The following is a 14,275-nucleotide window of genomic DNA, read 5'->3' as shown; positions in this document are numbered from 1 at the left end:
AGATCTCAGCCCACTCCCAATCAGCGTAGAAGCAACACTAACTTCTAGACCAGTCACACAAGGATTGAAGAGGAATATGAGCCACAGACAACAACTTGTTTCCTGGGAAGTGAGCAACCCACAGCACTAACCACCAGTTACAAAGTATTTGTTCAAAGAGTTTCAACAACAGCAGAAGGTGGTAGAAAATTTCTAGAACATGTGAAAGAAAGAGTACCTGACCTTGCTCAAAAACTTCCATGCTGCTCATCACCAAGGACAAGTTGTGACAATATGAGTGACTTGGCCAGGCAGCTTAGCGCAGTATTGGGATGGCAGCATAGAACCAGGTTGTTGCGGTGTGTGTGTGGCCGGGCAAGATGAGTAAGGAAGGTTGGATGACACTGCAGCAAGAATGAGGCAGCCGAAGGATAGCTAGTGTGCAAATAGTGTGCGACACTGGGAAAATCCCAACGTTACCAGGCATGGCAGAAGGGGACCGATGCGAGAGGGGAATGATCATCATGATGGTCTGGTGATTGAAATACTCGAATATTCACTAAAATAAGTCCAAAACTGCCTATAGTTGGGCTACAGAGAAAATACATACATAACAGAAATCAGCGGAAGCTCTAGAAATCAATAAAATTGGCACCATATTTGTACACCATTGTGTTTAGAAGTTAGTAGAGCACACATGTTTGTTTATTTATTTATAACTAAGTAATAAATATTTGGAGACATGATATTAATACATAAGACACACCAGCAGATAGGTCATGACTTCAAGTACACAATGAACAAGCATAGTTTGTGATACGCATGCTACTGAGTTGTTAAATTATTTATAGCATTTAATTCAGTTGCACAAAAACAAACAATTCCAGCATGCACACTACCAATTAGCTTCAACATAATGACATTGCAGTAGGGACTATGATGTAACAACTTATGGAAAAAGAATTTAAGTTATGTAAGAATTAAGAAATGTGGTTTGGATCATGTAGAGCCATAGTGGTGGGTAGAATACTGACATGCACTTGACTAGGTTCTGTGACTCACTCTCAAAAAACACACACACACACACACACACACACACACACTTTAAAGGGCAAAACATAGATATTTGGACATGGCACAAGATGTAAACATATGTACATTTATGAATATGTTTATTAAATATGTGTAATGTATACAGAGCAATGTAAAAGTGTATATTTTTGATAAGGTGGCCCTAGAAAAGTAGATCTTGACTGCAGTAGTTGGTCATGTGACCAAGTTCTGGAATATGCAAGAAGAGCACGCCTTGTGGTCCTTGGACAGGTGGTCTTGGTCCATAAACTTAGTAAGATTGGGCATTTGTCACGCCACCTGTGATAACTTTGCTCTGTAAATCCGTGCAGTTTCTATGTAACCACATACAAGGAGGAGGAGGAGATTAGTGTTTAACGTCCCGTCGACAACGAGGTCATTAGAGACGGAGCGCAAGCTCGGGTGAGGGAAGGATGGGGAAGGAAATCGGCCGTGCCCTTTCAAAGGAACCATCCCGGCATTTGCCTAAAGCGATTTAGGGAAATCACGGAAAACCTAAATCAGGATGGCCGGAGACGGGATTGAACCGTCGTCCTCCCGAATGCGAGTCCAGTGTGCTAACCACTGCGCCACCTCGCCCGGTACCACATGGAACAGTAAAGTATTATGCAAGGGAAGAGCAGAACTAATAGTGGTGACTGAATTATCTTGATCCATTGAGGAGTTTTTTGTGGAACGTTTATTAACATTGCAAACTATTAGAACTGTGAGATTAGTTTGCTTTTGGAACTTTCACATGTCACTCTGCTTGCTTTGGTCTGCTCCGTCAATGAATTTATTTAAATAATTGCAGTAAATCCATTCATGATTGTAAGGCCATCTTTGTGACTTGTTTCTTATTCTTTAAATATTAAGAAATTTACAAGTTAACTTTACACCTGTGCATTAGGCTACATCACTATCTTTCAAGATATGGTCCTTATTTCATTTTTATTTATCACACTGAATTTAAATGTGTTTTGACAAACCTATGCTTGATCCTATCAGTATTTCACAAATTATTATGAAAAGCCACATCAATGTTTAACACATTCCATTTGGGCCACAGTGACTGCTAGTTACACAGAAGTTGAAATTTTTTTTTGACTTCTTTGTATGGATCCTGCTTATAAGATGCCTCAGAAATACTTCCATCAATTTCAAAACCATCATTGTCAATTTTGGAAACAGGTTCTTCAAGCACCTCCAAAATTTCTTCATCAGTCAAACTGTTCCCCATTTTAAGACAAACTTTTTGTGAACAAGGCAACCAAAGAGGGACACTGCACCAGTGAATGTACACGAACTGATGCCACCTGTAGTATGCTTTTCACATCACATAGCACTTTGTGAAAGCAGTAACATTCATCTAGCAGGTCTCCGAAGTACTAAAAGATCGAACAACTGACTTTGTGCCATCACTGCTAGGAAATAATGCATCGTGAAGTAACAATTAGGAAAGCCATGCTCAGAGATCCTTCAAGTGCTGACTGTTAGGGAAATCACAATGTGCATGTAATTTCTAAGGGCAGCAACTGCAGTGTGTTAAATGTTATTTGGACCAAAAGACAGCAATACACAACTGATCTTAGATATAGTCAAGCCAGAATTATTGTAGATTGTGTGTTTGTGCAATCACTGCATACTGCTACTGATAAGACCACAGGTAGCAACCAACTAGTTTGCTCATCTAAAATAATAGCCCAATAATCTCACAAGGTTCAGGAAAACTCCAGTTGCGTGATGTCCTTCTTCTGTAGGAGGATGGTCGCCAACACCAGATGTGGAGGAAGACATGGACAGAAGATCTTCGTGAGGGGAGAGATGGAAAGATACAAACTGTATCCTTACGAACTTCAGAAGGGTTCATAGGTTGGTTGGTTTAAAACGGGGGAGGGGAGGCAGGCAGGGTGGAAGGGGCCAAACTGTGAGGTCATCAGTCCCTTGTTCCCAGTAAAATAATTACACAAGGGGGGGAGGGGGGGGGGGGGGGGAGGACAGAAAGGAGATGTACAGCGTAATAACAGGAGAAAGGAAGAAACAGGAGAAAGGAAGAAACAAGAGAAAGGAAGAACCAGAAGAATGACAGAAGGACAACCAACACAACTATGGATAAAACAGGAAAGGAAAACCACAGAGAGAAGCAAGAAACATGTAGAAGGGTAAAAACAAGAGGGCAGATGGCCGTGGCTGGCCGACCACAAGAATAAAAAGGAAAACCCAGCCACACTGCGACACATTAAAACATTCACTCTACAAGCGTTAGAGTGGAGAACACAAAGGGACAAGGGACATGAATTAAAACTTATATTGAATGATAAAACCCACCAACAAGTATAAAACGTAACACTAAATTAGCCGATGAGGCATTGACAGCTAAAATTGATGGCAACGAGTCCAGTAACTGAAGGGTCTGTCGCAGGGCAGCTGAAGAACAGCTCACCAAGATATGGGCCACTATCAGCCGGGTGCCGCACTGGCGAAGGAGGTAGCCATGTGTCACTTCAGCATGACCAATGCGGAGCTGGCAGAGAACCACAGAGTCCCTGTGAAAAGCTCGCATGGAGAACAGCCACACATTCATAGACCCCTTAATGGCACACAGTTTGTCTCCCAAAGCTGCAAAACATTACGGCATAGTACTGAACGAAGGGCTGTTGCAGGGAAGCCGATCTCCATAAGCAGTTTCCGCTTAGCCTGTTTGGCCAGCCTGGCCAAACGACTGGACCGTTCCAGGGCATAGATGGACTCCTGGATGGTCGCTACCAAAAGATTACGAGGGTAGCACAAGATGGTGGCTTGTAGGCTGCTCAAGGAGTCAGTACGCACAAGAAATGACTCTGCAGGGTATGAACGGATGTGCTCAAGAGCATGAGATATAGCCACCAGTTTGTCAGTGAAAACACTGCAGCCAGCAGGCAGGGAATGCTGTTCAGTATGTCCTCCATGGACATACGCGAAGCCGATGTGAGCATCAGCCATCGAGCCATCAGTGTAGACCATTTCGTGGCCTCGGTACATGTCAAGAATCGAGAGAAAGTGGCAGCAGAGAGCTGCGGGGTTAACTGAGTTCTTAGGGCCATACGAAAGGTCCAGGCAAAGCCACAGCCTAGGTGTACACCATGGAGGCGTACGTGAATGGACCTCGAGTATAGGTGGTAAAGGCAAGGAATCTAGTTCGAAAAGAAAGGATCGGACACTAACTGCAATTGGAAGCCCAGACCTGAGCTGCCAATGCGGGAGATGAACCACCACGGGTGGGAAAAGGAGACGGTGATTTGAAAGTGCAGGAGAACTACAAACATGTGTAACATAACTGGCCTGCAGTTGTGCACACCTAACCTGCAATGGAGGGACTCCTCCACAAGGATGATGGTCACCGGACTCATCCTAAAAGCTCCTGTCGCTAGGTGACCGCCACAGTGGTACATTGGGTCGAGTAAGTGCAATGCTGAGGGCACTGCTGAACAATAAAACAGGCTCCAATAGTCAAGGCAGGATTGAACAAGGGCTCTGTAGAGCTGCAGCAGTGTAGAGTGATCTGCATCCCAGTTGGTGTTGCTCAGGCGACTGAGGGCATTGAGGTGCTGCCAGCACTTCCGCTTAAGCTGACGAAGGTGAGGAAGCCAAGTCAATCGGGCATCGAAAACCAGTCCTAAGAATCGATATGTTTCCACTACAGTGAGTGGATCGTCAATAAGGTAGAGTTCTGGTTCTGGATGAACGGTACAATGCCGACAGAAGTGCATAACACATGACTATGCAGCCGAAAGCTGGAAACCGTGGGCTAGAGCCCATGACTGCGTCTTGTGGATGCCTCCCTCTAGGCGTTGCTCAGCAACACCAGTACTGGTGGAGCAGTACAAAATGCAGAAGTCGTCTGCATACAGAGAAGGTGCGGCTGACGGCCCTACAGCTGCTGCTAGATTGTTAATAGCCACTAAAAATAGAGATACACTCACTCAATACAGATCCCTGTGGAATGCCATTCTCCTGGATATGGGGGGTAACTATGGGAGGCACCAACTTGGACATGGAGAGTATAAAGCGACAGGAAATTTTGGATAAAAATCAGGAGCGGGCTTCAAAGACCCCATTCGTATAATGTGGCAAGGATATGATGTCAGGCCGTGTCATATGCTTTTAGTAAATCAAAAAAGATGGTAATCAGGTGTTGTCGTCTGGAAAAGGCTGTTCGGATGGCAGACTCGAGGGACACAAGACTATCAGTGGTCGAACGACTGTGGCTGAAGCCGCCCCGACATGGAGCCAGTAGGCCAAGTGACTCTAGGACCCAACCCAGCCACCGAAACACCATATGTTCCATCTGCTTACAAAGAATGTTAGTGAGGCTGATGGGCCGATAGCTATCCACATCAAGCGGGCTTTTACCGGGTTTGAGCACCGGAATGATGGTGCTCTCCCGGCATTGCGATGGAAAGATGTCATCACACCAGATCTGGTTGAAGATGATGATGAGATGTTGCTTGTAGTCAGACGAGAGATGTTTAATCATCTGACTGTGGATCTGATCTGGGCCAGAAGCTGTGTCGAGGGAATGTGCAAGGGCACTGAGGAGTTCCCACTCTGTAAATGGGGCGTTACAGGATTCACTGTGGCATCTAGTGAATGAGAGTACTTTCCCTTCCAGCCACTGTTTGAGAGTGCGGAAGGCAGGGGAGTAATTCTCTGACACAGAGGCTCGAGCATAGTGCTCAGCAAAGTGCTTGGCAATCATGTTTGCTTTGGTAGATAACACGGCATTTATGTTAACACCGGGAACACCTGTTGGGGTGTTGTCCTGAAAACACGTTTGATCTTTGCCCAGACTTGGAAAGGTGACATATGGCACCCAATGGCCGAGGCATACCTCTCCCAACATTCCTGCTCCCGTTGTTTGATAAGTTGGCGAACGCGGGCACGAAGCCACATAAAGGCTATGAAGTGCTCCCGGGGAGGGTGCCACTTATGCCGCTGTAGAGCTCGCCAATGCTCCTTAATTGCTTCAGCGACTTCCGGTGACCAAAAAGGGATTGCCTTTTGCCGGGGGCACCTTAAAGAGTGAGGGACCTTGTTTTCTGCCACAGAAACGATTGTTGTAGTCACCTGCTCAACCATCACATCGATGTTACCATGTGGGGGAGATTCAATGGTGACAGCAGAGGTGAAAGTTTCCCAGTCTGCCTTGTTTAAAGTCCATCTGGGCAGGCATCTGTGGGCCTGATGCCGGGGCAGTGACAGGAAGACGGGGCAGTGGTCACTACCACACAGGTCATCATGTGCTCTGCAGTAGATACATGGGAGAAGTCCTGGGCTGCAAATAGATAAATCAATGGCCAAATAACTACCATGAGCCACACTGAAATGTGTGGCGGCCCCAGTATTTAAGAGGCAGAGCTTGAACTGAGACAGTAAATTCTCGACATCTTTGACTCTGCCATTAAGCACAGTGCCACCCCACAAAGGGTTACGGGCGTTAAAATCTCCCAAAAGTAGGAAAGTTTTAGGGAGTTGGTCAATCAGTGAAGTTTATACATTCAGAGATAGTGCACATCTGGAGGAAGATATACATTGCAGACAGTTATTTCCTGCGTCGTCCTTATTCTGACAGCCACAGCTTCAAAAGGAGTTTGAAAGGGCACAAGTTCACTACAGACTGAGTTTAGGACATAAATGCAAACTCCACCTGTCACTCAATTATAGTCGCTACAGTTCGCGTAATATCCCTTATAGCCACAGGGGGCAGGGGCCCACACTGCCAAGAACTATGTATCCTGGAGGGGAATGCAGGAAGCAGGTGTAAAGCTCTAATTTCCTCTTAGCCTCCATGATGGTCAGTCAGACCAGTGTCTTATATTCCATGATTTTCCTCTCTCTCTCTGTAAAATCCTGCAGTCTGGCGAGGAAGATGAATGATGCTCTCCACAGTTGACACAGATGGGAGGCGGGGCACATGGAGTATTGGGATATGACGGATGTCCACAATCTTTAAGTACAGCAGGAAGACATATGGCCGAACTTTCAGAACTTAAAGCACCACATCGGGGGAGGTATATATGGCTTGACATCACAGCGGTAGACCATCACCTTGACCTTCTCGAGCAATGTGTCACCCTCGAAGACCACGATGAAGGGACCAGTGGCAATCTGATTATCCCTCAGACCCCGAAAGGCGCACCGGACAAAATTAACACCTGGACGCTCTAAATTGGCGTGCAGCTCGTCGTCAGACTGCAAAAGAAGGTCCCTGTGGAATACAGTACCCTGGTCCATATTTAAGCTCTTATGGGGCGCGATGGTAACAGAAACATCCTCCAACTTGTCACGAGCGAGTGATGCTCGTGACGGGACAGAGGATGTTGCTGTTGTCATGACTGACCCAGAGTGCCTTTTGGACAAGCCCTCCATCTCCCCAAACTTTTCCTCCAACTGCGCCACAAAAAACTGAGGCTTCATGGACATGAAAGATTCCCCATCAACCCTCATACATATGAGGTACCGTGGCGAATAAGCTTCACTACCTCCTTAGCCCGGCGTTCCTCCCATGGTGTGGCCAGGGAGGGGAACGATTTGGGGTCATATTTCTTAGCACTGAAGTTAGACTTTGCCCGCTTAGAGATTGCTGGCAGTGGACCACCAGCAAGACATGACATACTACGCTTCATGGAATGTCATCCGCCCCGATGCTACACAATCCGACCTGGGGCCGTCCCACGGGCGCCACCCAGCAGCAGCAAAGGCCACCTGGCAGGATGGCCACTGCTGGGAGTCCCGTTGCCCCAGGGTGACGGGCATCTACTCCTTGACATAAGTGGGGAGTTAACGGTGCAGGCATCATCAGAGCGATCCTTGTGTAATCAGAGCGCTACAACCAAGAGGGCGCATGGTGGCCCCACCATAACGGACTGGCTACTGTGCTGGATATAAGGTGCAAAGAATTCCATGGTCATCGTCGGCGCAGAAAATGACACTGCACTGTGGGTGGAGGAAAAGGCAACCAGGAAGGTGTCCTCGCCCAAGAGATGGAGGATGAGCGGGACTGCAATGCCTCAATGAGAAAAAGATCTCCATGCACGATGGACACGATACACCATGTAAGGTGCCCTTCCCCAACTGGCTTGCTCTTTAAGAAAATTTTGAAAAATGCAAGTCAAACCCTACAAGGGACTATAACATAAAGGCCGAAAGGTGTGAGACTTCTTTTAGTTGCCTCTTATGACAGGCAGGAATACCTCGGGCCTATTCTAACCCCCAGGCCCGCAGGGGGGAGAAGGGTTCATAATCTCACATCCCGTCCAACTAGTCTTTCCTCTAAAAGTTGACCAGGATGGGAAGGATGTTGCAGGTTGATACTTTTAATTATAGACACAATGACAATATTGACTATCCAAGACTTGATCTATCATGTATTCCATGATGTACGTTCTTACGTAGAAACATGTTGTTGTTGTTGTTGTTGTTGTTGTTGTTGTGGTCTTCAGTCCTGAGACTGGTTTGATGCAGCTCTCCATGCTACTCTATCCTGTGCAAGCTTCTTCATCTCCCAGTACCTACTGCAACCTACATCCTTCTGAATCTGCTTAGTGTATTGATCTCTTGGTCTCCCTCTACGATTTTTACCCTCCACACTGCCCTCCAATGCTAAATTTGTGATCCCTTGATGCCTCAAAACATGTCCTACCAACCGATCCCTTCTTCTAGTCAAGTTGTGCCACAAACTTCTCTTCTCCCCAATCCTATTCAATACCTCCTCATTAGTTACATGATCTACCCACCTTATCTTCAGCATTCTTCTGTAGCACCACATTTCGAAAGCTTCTATTCTCTTCTTGTCCAAACTGGTTATCGTCCATGTTTCACTTCCATACATGGCTACACTCCATACAAATACTTTCAGAAACGACTTCCTGACACTTAAATCTATACTCAATGTTAACAAATTTCTCTTCTTCAGAAACGATTTCCTTGCCATTGCCAGTCTACATTCTATATCCTCTCTACTTCGACCATCATCAGTTATTTTACTCCCTAAATAGCAAAACTCCTTTACTACTTTAAGTGTCTCATTTCCTAATCTAATCCCCTCAGCATCACCCGATTTAATTTGACTACATTCCATTATCCTCGTTTTGCTTTTGTTGATGTTCATCTTATATCCTCCCTTCAAGACACTGTCCATTCCGTTCAACTGCTCTTCCAAGTCCTTTGCTGTCTCTGACAGAATTACAATGTCATCGGCGAACCTCAAAGTTTTTACTTCTTCTCCATGAATTTTAATACCTACTCCGAATTTTTCTTTTGTTTCCTTTACTGCTTGCTCAATATACAGATTAAATAACATCGGGGACAGGCTACAACCCTGCCTCACTCCTTTCCCAACCACTGCTTCCCTTTCATGCCCCTCGACTCTTATAACTGCCATCTGGTTTCTGTACAAATTGTAAATAGCCTTTCGCTCCCTGTATTTTACCCCTGCCACCTCCAGAATTTGAAAGAGAGTATTCCAGTTAACGTTGTCAAAAGCTATCTCTAAGTCTACATATCCTAGAAACGTAGGTTTGCCTTTTCTTAATCTTTCTTCTAAGATAAGTCGTAAGGTTAGTATTGCCTCACGTGTTCCAACATTTCTACGGAATCCAAACTGATCTTCCCCGAGGTCCGCTTGTTTATATTATATTATAATTTTATTTTATATTTTTTTAAATTATTATACTAAGGAAGGTAGTAAAATATTTTTGCTCAGCAAATGTGGCCGGATACAAACTGATGAGTATCTTAGTAGTCACCAAATATTTGGTGCTGAGGGAGAGGATGTGGAGCACAAATGCATAAAATTCACTAGAATCATTTAGCATGCCTTCGACAACTATGTTCCAAGCAGGGATTTACAGGATGGAAAGTCACTAGGTATGTAAACAAAGAGACCTTCATTGCAGTTTTAAGAGAAGTCAAAACCTTGCTGACAAACAAAAGCTGAACAATGCAAAAATTAGTGTAATGGAAGCATTGAGAGAAGTGTTCAATGACTTTGAAAGTAAAATTTTGCAATCTTATCTGACTAATAATCCTAAGAGGTTTTGGAAGCCACATCTGTTATTTCACCTCTCTCACACCCATCCTCAATATGCTGAGTCAAATTAAGGATCTGTCCACAGCAAGACCTTCCCGGTCGGAAGCCGGACTGCTCTTTTATGAGCATTTTATCAATATACTCTGATATTCGATTTAGGATCAGCCTTTCCAATACCTTGTACAAATGACAAAGGAGTGAAACCGGACGAAAACTTTTTGGGTCTGTTGGTTCTTTCTCAGACTTTAAAAGTGCTATTACTTTGGCTTTACGCCAGATCTTGGGGATTTGCAATTTTGAAATGCATGTGCTCATAAGGTTTAATATCTACTGTTTTGTGAGACCCAGTGAAGAGTGGAGCTGAGTCAGCACAAGAGTATTATGGAGTTGCCCAACCCACGCCAGTGACAGACGCTACGAGACAGACATTGTGCATTGCAGATGGTTCACTATGGAAATTCCAACTGAGTATGTTCCGTGAAGATTCAGACAACGTATGACTTCCTCCTACGTATCTCGCGAAATGACCACAACAAGAAAATTTAAGAGTTTGAAGCCAATATGGAGATCTACCAACACTTATTCTCCCCACGAGACATTCATGAATGGAAAAGGGAAGGAAAGATCAGATGGTCGAACCAGAAGTACCCTCAGCCACACACAATCAGGAGGTTTTGTGGAGTATAGATGCAGAAGTAGGATAGCAGAAAGTGACAGCACTGCTAACATTAGTCCTGGTACAACAGTGGCATGGTAGGAATGAGGCATTAGGAGGCTGTTGCCGTGAATCAGTCTTATGCAGAGTCAGGATGCATCAATTATCAATAAAAACTCTTGTCTGGATTGATCACAGTTTTACACATCATGTTTCTTTTACTGCTTACATTATTCAAAGTTTGATTTCTATTGTATTCCCAACCACTTTTAATACAACTCATGAAATGTGCCTTACTGATGTGGGAAGGCCTGTGTAGCTCAACAATACAGATAATCATACTGAAAGTGCAAGAAAACGGAGGGGATTAGTGGAGAGGTCAAACGAATGTGTTGTTAAGGGCACCAGTTTGGATCACTGACTGATTGGCCTTCTAACATCAGCCAACATGGCCATGCTGATCTGGTACTGTGATAGTCTGAAAGCAAGGGGAAACTACACCCGTTCCTTTTCCCAATAAAAGCAGCAAGTCATTCTCATGCAAGGGAGGGTGGTGGTGGTGGTGGGGGGAGCAAAGGCTGTCGCCGCATGTGGGGTAGGTTATAACATATTAAGAGTATGCCTCCTCTCACCAAAACGTTAGGGATAAGGCCCAACAGTTCAGAATATTTCAAAACCCATTTAACACTGGTGTCAGTACCGGTGAGCAGATCTGCAGCCAAACTGAGGGCTGCCCTGATATCAATATACAAAACAAACATCCAAAAAATGCTTAACTGAAAGTTGCACACTACAAACTTCACAGAGTGGTGGATCCTCCTGCTTGAGGAGAGAACCATGTGTTAAAGGGCTATGTTCCTTGCACATTCTGGTGAGCAGCACTTCCATGGCATGAAGTCTTTCAAGCCTGTGTGGTCAATTTGAATGACTGCGGTTTGTTTTCTGCCATCCCAAACCGTTTAGCTTCTCACTGACACATGATTCGTCTGTCAGATAATAAGATGACAGCATGCAAAGGTACAGCACATGGACCGACAACATGATCTCAACACAATTCTTTGGCTGCTTTGTCAGCTATGTTGTTTCCCTGTATTTCAATGTGTCCAGGTACCCAGCAAAAGATCACCTCCTTGTCACGCTGTAAGAGCTGCAGTAAGGAGTCTGGATGAGCTGAATCAATTGGTCTATGGTATACATGTAGCGCACTGAGTAAATGGGAACAAATGAGAAACCTTGTGTTGTGATGCTTGTAAATTCACTCCAGTGCCATCATAATGCCATACAACTTTGCATCATAGTTTGTAAAGTGTTCTGGAAGATGCACTTTGGAAACCCTATCAGAGAAAACAGCTGAACAACTGAGAGCATTCACTTGCCAGATCTATCTCTATAAAGAGCAATAAAATGTAGTACGTATTTAAAATTGAAGAAAATAAGAGCTATAAAAACATAATGTGGAGTACAAGTCTTCTTGTACTGTGTCAAGCTTAAAATAACTTCGGGCTTCTAAAGAAGTCAAGGTGGCAGACTGTTCCACTCCTGGCAATGTATTCAGAGGTCTCATATGTGCAAATCCTTGACACAGTCAGTGCACATGTAGCGTACGGCCTGGCTGCATGGGGCTGATTCTTGAACAACTGCTCAAAGTTAGGGTGGACTGCTGCACATTAGCCTATGACTGGGGCAACACAGTTTCAGGGGCTGTCGAGCCAGGAGGCGCCGCCGCCAAATGCAGTGTTGGTTCACCAGCATCATTACACAGACTCCCAACTGGGCTAATTTGATATGCTTCAGTTGATATCCGAATTACTTATGGTGGACAGCATCTAACATCTTGAGGTAGGAAATACAGCTCAATCCGCAAACACAGCTGCTGCAATATAACCATGATCTGATGAACGCCCCATACAACAGCAGGTGGTGGGACATGCTAGCTCCAAACACCTTTCTTTAAGGGATTTTTAAATATTGAATTATCTGAAGCCCTTTGTCTGCAAGTCTTTCAGGTGCAGTAACCAGGTTAATTTACAGTTGAATAGCAGGCCCAAATAGTGCACGGTGTCCTTAGAATATTAAATATAGTCATCCACTGAGAGGTCCAGTTGGTTAAAACTTCAACGAGCACAGTTAAAAATTGACACATCTAGACTTCTCTGGTAAAAACCTAAAATCAGTTTTACTGGTCCAAGCTTCCAGCCCACTGATGACCAGCTGTAGTTGCCTCATTGTCACTATATGATTTGAGTAAGAGCAGAAGACTGCAATGTCACCCACAAACAAAGAGCATTTAATAGGGCTTCTGACTACAGAGGAGATTCACTGATAGTGACTGCAAACTATGCGATACTCAGTTCACAGTTCACTCCTTGGGGGGACCACATTCTCCTGAACACAGCTATCAGACGAGACACCACCAACTTGATATTTCAAGCACCGGCCCTCAAGAAAGGATGGGATAAGAAGTGGGAGATGTCCATTTAGTCCCCATTCCTGAAGCTGACAAAGTATGTTGCACCTCCCTGTGGTGTCACACACTTTTTTGTAATAAAAAATTAGAAGAAACCCTCTATCATTGTTTCCAGTAGAACTAAGTTGTCAAGTGCAGAATGGTAGTGTCTGAAACTGCGCTGGGAGCGGCGCAGGTGACCTCTGGATTCGAGATGCAATGTGAGGCAGTAGCTGACAATGCACTCAAGGAGTTTTACCCATACAAATGGTAAGTGCTAGACTCTGATAACTGTTAGGGTCAATGTGATCTTTGGTTACCATAGCAGAGTTAACATTGCCTCCTTCCAAGTCATGGGATACTGTCCATCAAACCAGATCTGATTGAAACAATACAGGAGCATGCAATTGACTTCAGGATACAGATTACAGAGCATGGCATAATGAATTTGGTAAGGTACGCTGATGGAGCTGATTCCAATTCCACATGGAGAATGGAAGATTGTACACCTCCTCATTACATGAGAAGAAGTGGAGCCTCATCTCCACAGTCTTACAGCACACCTGGAAAGCAGATGATTGTCTCGGTGACGCAGTGTTGGTAAAGAAATGTTTAGGGAAAACCTAGGCCACATCTTTCAGCATGTCCACCAAGACCCTGCTTCTCAACAAGGCCATAAGGGGAGGTTTACTGCCCTCGCCTAAAATCTGCCTTATTGAGATCCAAACTTATGCAGTGTAAGTGGACCAATCAATGGAAGTCATGAATTTCTTCCAGGAGGCCCTCTTCCATTCCATTATTACTTGTCTCACTTGTATTCTTGCAGATCTGAAGGCACAAATGTTTTCCGTAGTCAGGTAGTGTCTCAATTTTTCCAAAGCTGCGCACCTGACTGCTGAATGACATTCAAAGACGGCCTGCCGACTGCATTGCAACCAATTTGCCTCTTGAAACATCCATCTACATGGTCTCTGGTCAACCACAACCTGAGTCAGCAGCCAAATTGTATTGAATCCTATTATTTTTCTTTCTTTTCTTTTCTCATATATAAGCT

At 44.6% G+C, this 14,275-nt stretch overlaps 1 protein-coding gene, 1 long non-coding RNA gene and 1 other non-coding gene across 3 annotated transcripts in view; 1 reads left to right on the top strand and 2 right to left on the bottom strand.

Annotated features, from left to right (window-relative positions):
• LOC124601532 (phosphatidylglycerophosphatase and protein-tyrosine phosphatase 1) overlaps window positions 1-14,275 on the bottom strand; it is a 35,894-nt gene that overhangs the window by 9,987 nt on the left and 11,632 nt on the right. The window lies entirely within an intron of this gene.
• Window positions 1-14,275, top strand: part of LOC124601548 — a 52,725-nt gene that overhangs the window by 38,186 nt on the left and 264 nt on the right. The gene's annotated exons all lie outside the window — the stretch shown is intronic.
• Window positions 1,578-1,650, bottom strand: Trnaa-cgc. The gene has a single exon. It is a non-coding gene; the product is annotated as a tRNA-Ala (tRNA).

Source organism: Schistocerca americana, chromosome 1 (genome assembly GCF_021461395.2).
Source record: "Schistocerca americana isolate TAMUIC-IGC-003095 chromosome 1, iqSchAmer2.1, whole genome shotgun sequence".
Classification (NCBI taxonomy): Eukaryota; Metazoa; Arthropoda; class Insecta; order Orthoptera; family Acrididae; genus Schistocerca; species Schistocerca americana.
This window is presented reverse-complemented; position numbering and strand designations above follow the sequence as displayed.